Source organism: Vulpes vulpes, chromosome 10 (assembly GCF_048418805.1).
Source record: "Vulpes vulpes isolate BD-2025 chromosome 10, VulVul3, whole genome shotgun sequence".
NCBI classification, from domain to species: Eukaryota; Metazoa; Chordata; class Mammalia; order Carnivora; family Canidae; genus Vulpes; species Vulpes vulpes.
The window spans coordinates 74,167,628-74,175,430 of record NC_132789.1 but is presented as its reverse complement, the minus strand read 5'-3'; the positions used below and the strand labels follow the sequence as shown (position 1 = coordinate 74,175,430).

Sequence of the window (7,803 nt, the reverse complement as noted above, 5' to 3'; positions counted from 1 at the left end):
TTTTTTATTTCAGAGATTATAGTTTTAAGTTCTGGGATTCCCATTTGATTCTTTTCTATACTTTATATATATCTTTCTTGATGTTCCTCATCTCTTTACCTATTATATCAATCTTCCTAATAGATTCCTTTACATGTGTAACATAGTTATTTTAAAGTCTTCATCTGCAATTTCTAACATCTGGGACTTTAATAGATCTGCTTTGCTATTTTTCTCCTTGATTGTGGGCACATTTTCCTGCTTCTTTGTATAAATACAGTAATTTTAAAATTATATACTGCACATTGTGGACAATACATTGTAGATGACACATTATCTTCCTTTGAAGAATATTGAGTTTTGTTCTGGGAGACCATTAAACTACTGACAAATCACTTTCATCTTGTGGAGGATTGGATGAAATTGTTGTTTTGCCCTGAGGCCTGAGTTGTCATTCTTAGTCCTGGGATTCACATTCTTAAGGCATGGCCCTCTTAGGGTTTCAATGAAAAGTACAAAGAATTTAAATCTCTTTTACTTGGCTGGTCTTGAATTCCAAAACTTGTCTCTCTAGCACCAGGTACCCACTGAAATCTCTGCTCAGCTCTTCAAACCTTCCAGGTCTTACTTTCCACTGAATTCCTTGGGATACGATTATATGCAAGTGCAGCCAACAATTTGAGGGGAATTTGTGCAGATTTGGGGGCTTCCCACTCTGTCGCCCAGTTTTTTGAAATATCTTTCCTTAACTTCTAACTATTCTGACAACGCCACACTCTGCCTTACAAATCCTCAGTCCCATCCATCTGCTTCTTCCTGACTGAGCTCTATCCCTCATCTACTTTACAAGATGAGGAGTGCCCTCCAGGAAAAAGCTATTCAAATATGGCTCTTGGGGTGCCTGGGTGGCTCAGTCAGTTAAGCATCTAACTCTTAATTTGGCTCTTATCATGATCTTAGGGTGGTGAGATTGAGCTCTGCATAGGGCTCAGCATTCAGCAGGGAGTCTGAGATTCCCTCTCTCCCTCTGTCCCTCCTCCCTGCACTCTACTATGCTCTCTTCCTCTAAAACAAATAAATAAATCTTTTAATAAATAAATAAATGTCTATCTTACATAGCTTTTTTCCCCCTTTATTTTAAGGATCACATCCCCCTCTATTTCTGTATATTTTCTCCAGGGCTTCAAATAGTTATTTGAATTCTGATTTTATAATTATTTACACTTATTTTTAGTCCAAAGTTCAAAATTGTTATGACTAAATGATAGCTCAATGAATGCTACTCTGCTAATAACTAGAATAATACCTCCTGTTACTAAAAAATAAATAAATAAATAAATAAATAAATAAATAAACAAATAAATAAATTCTCTGGTCTTTCTAGGCAAAATTGAACTTTCTTGATAGGTGCATGTAATGATATAAGATATAATTAAAGTGAGAGCTAACAGCACTGTGGGCCTGCTAGCCACTGTTACTTTATCCATTCCTGACTTATAGATGAGAAAGCTGAAGTGCAGAGAGGTGAAGAAACTTACTCTAGTTTATGTGGCTGGTCAATAGGAAAGCCAGGACTCCAGTCCACATGGCCCATTGTCATCATTGGCTATCTTAGCCACTCCATGGTGATGCTATTTAAGTGTGGGTTGCCTTTCCTTGATGGAGACAGTTTAGAGGGGATTTAAGCTTGCGGCAGAGAAGGACTGAACTGAATAAACTTTATGTTTCTTTAAAATCAATGAATCCATTTCCTATAAAAATTATAATCTTCAATCAACCAAAAATATTTTCACATTAGAAAAATTATTTTTCCTCAGTCAGAAATCCAGAAAATGTACACACAAAATGGTATTTCCATGTATACTCAGCTTCCACAGAATTGTTTCTCTTTTCTCTACTTTAGAATCTGACTTACAGCACCTTGAGCAAACTATATATTGTGGGTTTTGCCTGAACTGCCTGCCGCAGTGCTGGTTATATATTGTGTTCATTTCTGAATGTGGTGTTGAGTTTGATAAACCAACTTACTTCAAGCAATTCAAATCAACAACCTTTGAAGTTTTGAAAAAACAGCCATTTTGGTGTGTTTTTCCATGCCACCCCAAACGCATTTGGAAAGTAATTTTAACCAGTAAAATTGCTCTAAGAGTAAAAGCCACATTTAGGTTTTTTTTCTGAAACTGTTTCTAAGATCAATAAAAATATCCCTTTCCTGATACCTGTCCCATGCTACATGCCTCCCACATTGTTTTAAGCTGATTTATCAGAAGTGGATATTGCTTTGCAAAAAAACAAGCAAAATAAGTGAAAAATTCTTGAAAAAAATTCTGCAAAATACAACCCCTTGGAAGTCTATGATCTTTAAGATGAACTATGAAATGGGCTGCATTTCACTTAAGGCTGCCCTTGAAGAAACAGTTCATTTAGAATATATTCTCATAAGGCCCCCCAGGAAAAAACTGTTCTCCAGAATTACTACTGGGAGTACCAGCGCTTCTACATACATGGTCTGTTTTCACCTCACAACACCATTGATCTTGTAGTGTGCTGCACTTGCTTGTCAACACACACTGCCGGAGAGCATGCAGCCCCATCTGTGGCTGGCCCCTAGTGACTGTAAATGTTGTAATACCATCTTTTTTTTTTTTTTTTTCAAGAAATTAATTCAACTCCTGTCTCCAGCATAAGTGAGATGACAGTTGGGTCCTACCTTTGTTTCCTTTGCCTCATTTTTCTTAGCTGGCTTTAACTAATATTAGCTCTGTATTGAATGCACATTTGTAAGCTCTCTTCCATCCTTTTTGAGCAGGTCTGACTATAACTGACTAAATGATCAGGATTTGATGACCATACTTTTAAAAACAAGAACCACTGAACTGTAAATGAAAGTTGAGAGAGGCAGATGAAAACCTGAAGACAATGTCATGAATTATATGAAAAGAGTTAATAGCCTGGACATCGAAAGATCTTGGAAATCAACAATAACAACAACAACAAAATAGATGGACATACAGGTAAAGGTCCTGAAGAGGCATGAAAATAGAAAAACATGTGATGAGCCCATGACAAATATAAGAACCATTCAACTTCAGTTGTGGTCAAAGAAACATGAATCAAAATTTAATGAGAAACTTCTATTAAAAATGGGGAAATAAATTCATTGGTTCCTTGAAATCCACCTACCTTGCTCCCTGACCTTGCTTGAGATAGGCAAATTTGCCTATCTGCCCAGTAAAATAGACTGGGTCCGGTGTGAGCAAGGGCATGGTACGTGAAGGCACGAGGGGGCAGCAGGAAAGACAGGTCCAAGGCAGAGGAGACGCCGAGGCTGAATCTAGAATGAAGAGCTGGTATCATTAGATGTTATTCTTTTTGAAGGAAGGGAATCGTGGCATTTTTCGTGGCTGCTCTCTGGCACATAGTGAGCATTTGAAAAATGTTTTCTAACTGAAAAGAGTGAGAAAGGACATTCTTGCCAAAAAGCAAAGGCACAAAGTAATGAATAAAATCCATCAAATGAACAATGTGTGCTTGAACAAATGAGCTAAGGTTTTCAGGGAAATACTAGTCTATCTATGAAGGAAATTTAAATGACCAGCCTCCAAAGGACAAAATGAAGATTTGATATATTTTTTTTACTTCCTATGGATCATTACCAAATACTTCACTATGAGGAAGTAGAGCTCTAGACAATACTTTTGGATCTAATGACATCCTGATTTTTCTAACCATCTCATCCAGACCACCAGGTCTAAACACTCCCAATTAAGGCATTTTCCCAACCAATATGCTCTGGAAAGGTGTCTGTGCTGCACCTTAGGAAATATGGATAGTTGCCTCAAATCTCAATACTTTAAACTCTAAGATTGTGTTTTTCTGGCTACTAAGGAAGACAATTAGATATGCTGTAGGACATGTATTTAAATGTTAACATTGTTGAACAGCAGTGGATTTCTGGGTAACTTTTATTTTCTACTTTGTACCTTTTAATATTTCAAAAATTCTCAATATTAGTTCTGAAATGTTTTTGTAATGATGAGAAGTCAGTTCAAGTTATTCTTGTGACTCTTGCAGGGAATAATTAAATTAGGACAGTTGTGAAACTCATGGAAAATCTTCAAATTATTTAGAAATGTCCTGAGTTTTCTTTCACATTGTGGACAGTTTTAAGGGAGGGTTCAAGGTGATTTGCACTTTGGCAGAATGTGTTTTTTTTAGACCTGTTCTATTCTAAGTTATTAAATACAAAATGTATAAATGTTATTAAAAATACCAAACAGGACCAAAGGCAATTTATTAGCAATTAATTTTGTGTTATTTTCAAGGCTCCAGTTGAAAATGTCCTTGTTGTAATAAAATTCCTATGCCTCTTAACCCAGCATTTTAACTAATGAATTTAATTGTGAAGAAAACTGCTGTCACTAAAGCTTTCCTCTTAATCATGCCTCTATTTATGACCAAAAAAATATGTTGCTATGGAAATTTTAGTGTCAGACTTGCATCTCATCTCATAAAGCTCTACTGAAGTGTAAAGCAAAAATAGGAAACGAGTCTCAGTAAAGAAAAAACTTCTTCCTTAATATATTTTTAAAAGCATTGAAATTATGGATAGTAGATGCATTTTACAAATGAACCTCATTTTGCATAACAAGTCATGTAAAAAGTTCTGCATATATTCCAATTTTAGGAAAATCAAATAATTTAAAGTGTAACTAGGGAACTTACCGTTGACAGGCACTGCTCAAGGAATCTGCCTCAATTTAATTAAGCATATATTGAGGCCCTACTATCTTAAGAAACAATATTTTCATAGATTGAATTTTCCAAAGTGAGCATGTATATAACTTGACATTAGTTTCAAAATGATTTTTAGTTGTCATTAAAACCCTAAATTATAGAACCAGATGTGAACTACAGCTATATAATGAGACCAGAGTCACAACTCACATTTAATAGCTATTTACCCATAGGTGAGTCAATAACCACATAAAGCACGCTGGCCAACAAGATAAAGAAGGTAGACGATGTACTGGCTTTTAGCTTATGAAATACCTCACATATGCAAAAAGTGGAGACCAATATAACAAGCCCCCAACTTAAAAAAGACAATTTTACAAATACAAATGAAACTTCTTGGGCCTTCTTACTAGATCTCATTCCCCCTTCTTTATCCAAGAGGTGACTCCAAACCTGAATGTTGGGTTGCCCGTGAACCTGCACTGAGAAACATAGTACTTACTTACATAACTACAAATACTCTGTATTCTGTCATTTTGCCTTTTATTTTTTTAATTTTTTTTCCTTCTTTTGCCCCAAAAAGTGACATTTATTCAAAGAAAAAAATAGGAAAAAACGTGACAAGATGTTCATCCCTTGGCTCCCTTTCCTCCCCCCTCCTGCTCTTCTTCTGCCCCCCCCAGACCGAGGCCTGGGTCAGGCTAGGTAGCGGACCACCCTTCAGATGAGGTCAGCAACATTGAGGGGCATTTCCTCCATGGAGGTGTTGTAGAAGGTCTCGATGTCTCAAAGAGTCCTCTTGTCTTCTTCTGTCACCGTGTTAATAGCCACACCCTATGGCCGAATTGTCCACCATGACCGATTCTGTGGATATAGTTTTCCCTGTTGGTAGGAAGGTCATAGTTGATGACTAGAGACACCTGCTGCACGTCGATGCCTCTGACCAGCAAGTCAGTGGTAATCAGTGCTCTGCTAGAGCCCGAGCAGAAATCCCTCATGATAACATCTCGCTCCTTCTGGTCCATGTCTCCGTGTATGGCAGACATGGTGAAGTCTCGGGCATGCATTTTCTCTGTGAGCCAATCCACCTTCCTTTGGGTGTTGATGAAGATGACTGCCTGCGTGATGGTCAGAGTCTCGTACAAGTCGCACAGCGTGTCTAGCTTCCACTCCTCTCGCTCCACGTTGATGTAGAACTGGCGTATGCCCTCGAGGGTCAACTCCTCCTTCTTGACCAGAATCCGAATGGGGTCCTTCATGAACTTCTCGGTCACCTCAAGCACATCAGAAGGCATCGTGGCAGACAGCAAAACCACCTAGGTGTTGCTGTTGAGATTTTGGAATATGTCATAGAACTGCTCCTTGAATCCACGGCTTAACATCTCATCAGCTTCATCCAGTACAAACATCTTGATGTATTTGGGAGACAGGTATCTCCGGTTCAGCATGTCAAACACACGACCCGGGGTGCCCACGCTGATATGGGGAGACTCCATCTGAAGCTTCTGCACCTCAGCATGTACGTTGGTCCCCCCAATGCAGGCATGGCAGGAAGCACCCATGTAATCTCCTAATGACTACCTTCTGTATCTGCTGAGCCAACTCCCTAGTGGGTGCCAGGACGAAGGCCTGTGTAGCCTTTAGATCCAATTCAATCTGTTGCAGAATCGATATGGCAAAGTGGCTGTTTTCCCAGTCCCAGATTGGGCTTGAGCGATCACATCATAACCTTTGATACAAGGAAGAATGGCTCGCTGCTGGATGGCAGAAGGCTTCTCGAAACCATAGGCATAGATGCCACGGAGAAGGGATTCAGAGAGGTTCATGTCATCAAAGCTGTCAACAATCTCATTCCAGTTACTATCGATGATGCCTTCAGGCTCCATCCCATCAGGGCCATTGTCTCTGGATCGGGAATCCTGACTCGCAGACATGATCCTTAGAAAACTCTTTTGCCTGTTTTAAAAACTTTTATATGAATGATGTGTTCATATGTTTTCTGCAACACTTCACTTTTCTCTTTTGCTCAACCTACTTTTGAAGTGCATCCAGATACATATGTCTCTTTAATTCATTTACAACTATTGTGCAGTAGTGTGTTACACATTCATTTCTTTCCTTTCCTTTCTTTTTTTTTTTTTTTTTTTTTTTTTTTAAGAGACACAGAGAGAAGGAGAGAGAGAAACATAGGCAGAGGGAGAAGCAGGCTCCACGCAGGGAGCCTGATGTGGGATTCAATCCCGGGACTCCAGGATCACACCCTGGGCCAAAGGCAGGGGCTAAACCACTGAGCCCCCCAGGGATCCCCACACATTCATTTCTAATTCCTGTGTACTGTTGTGCTGTATGACTACACCGCTATTGATCTATTCTCCACCTGAGGAATACCAGGTAGATTTGGTTTTCTGTGTTTTTGTTTTTTTGCTATTGTAATCAAAGCATCAGTGAACATTTTTGCACGAGTTTCCTTGGGTGTGTGGGCAAAGCTTCTTTGGGGGATATACCGCCAACGTCTCAAGTATGGGAAAACAAGAAAAGGCGGTTAAACAGTGGACTTCCTGGTCCACTGTATTCTTCCCTAATCCACAGTTAAGGGCTTGTCCAATCCTGTGCACACATAGGTAATTTTCAACTACTAAAATTTATGTTTCCATAGGTGGAAGATACTCTTGACGACATTATACATATTTCGCCTTGATTTCCAGGCTTCATGGACAGCTTGTCCATTCCAAGATATGTTAACAAACAGTGAGGTACTCAGTCTCAAGCTAAATAAAACCCAAAGGAAGGGGGGGCAGACTCACACACTTATGACACTTTACAGCTAAGGCTATCAGACTACTTGTGAAAATACAACAACGCAAAACTCTGTGCTGAAGGGCACTATTAAGAGCCAAATGAGCAGGGCACCAGCAAGCACCCAAGGAGCCCCGGGACCTTGCTGCTCTGCCATTTGAATTAAGATGGAGAAATTTCATTTAAATGTGCAGGAGAAGGAAGAGCAATACAGACTAGAGACAGAAACCAAGTTTCTAGCACTCTCCAGAAATGTGCCATTTTCCCCCTGCAATTCAATGAAGGAGAACA

General features: G+C 39.1%; 1 pseudogene; it reads right to left on the bottom strand.

Moving 5' to 3' along the window:
* Positions 1-5,336: 5,336 nt before the first annotated feature.
* LOC112930678 (eukaryotic initiation factor 4A-I pseudogene) lies at positions 5,337-6,681 on the bottom strand (annotated as a pseudogene).
* Positions 6,682-7,803: the final 1,122 nt, after the last annotated feature.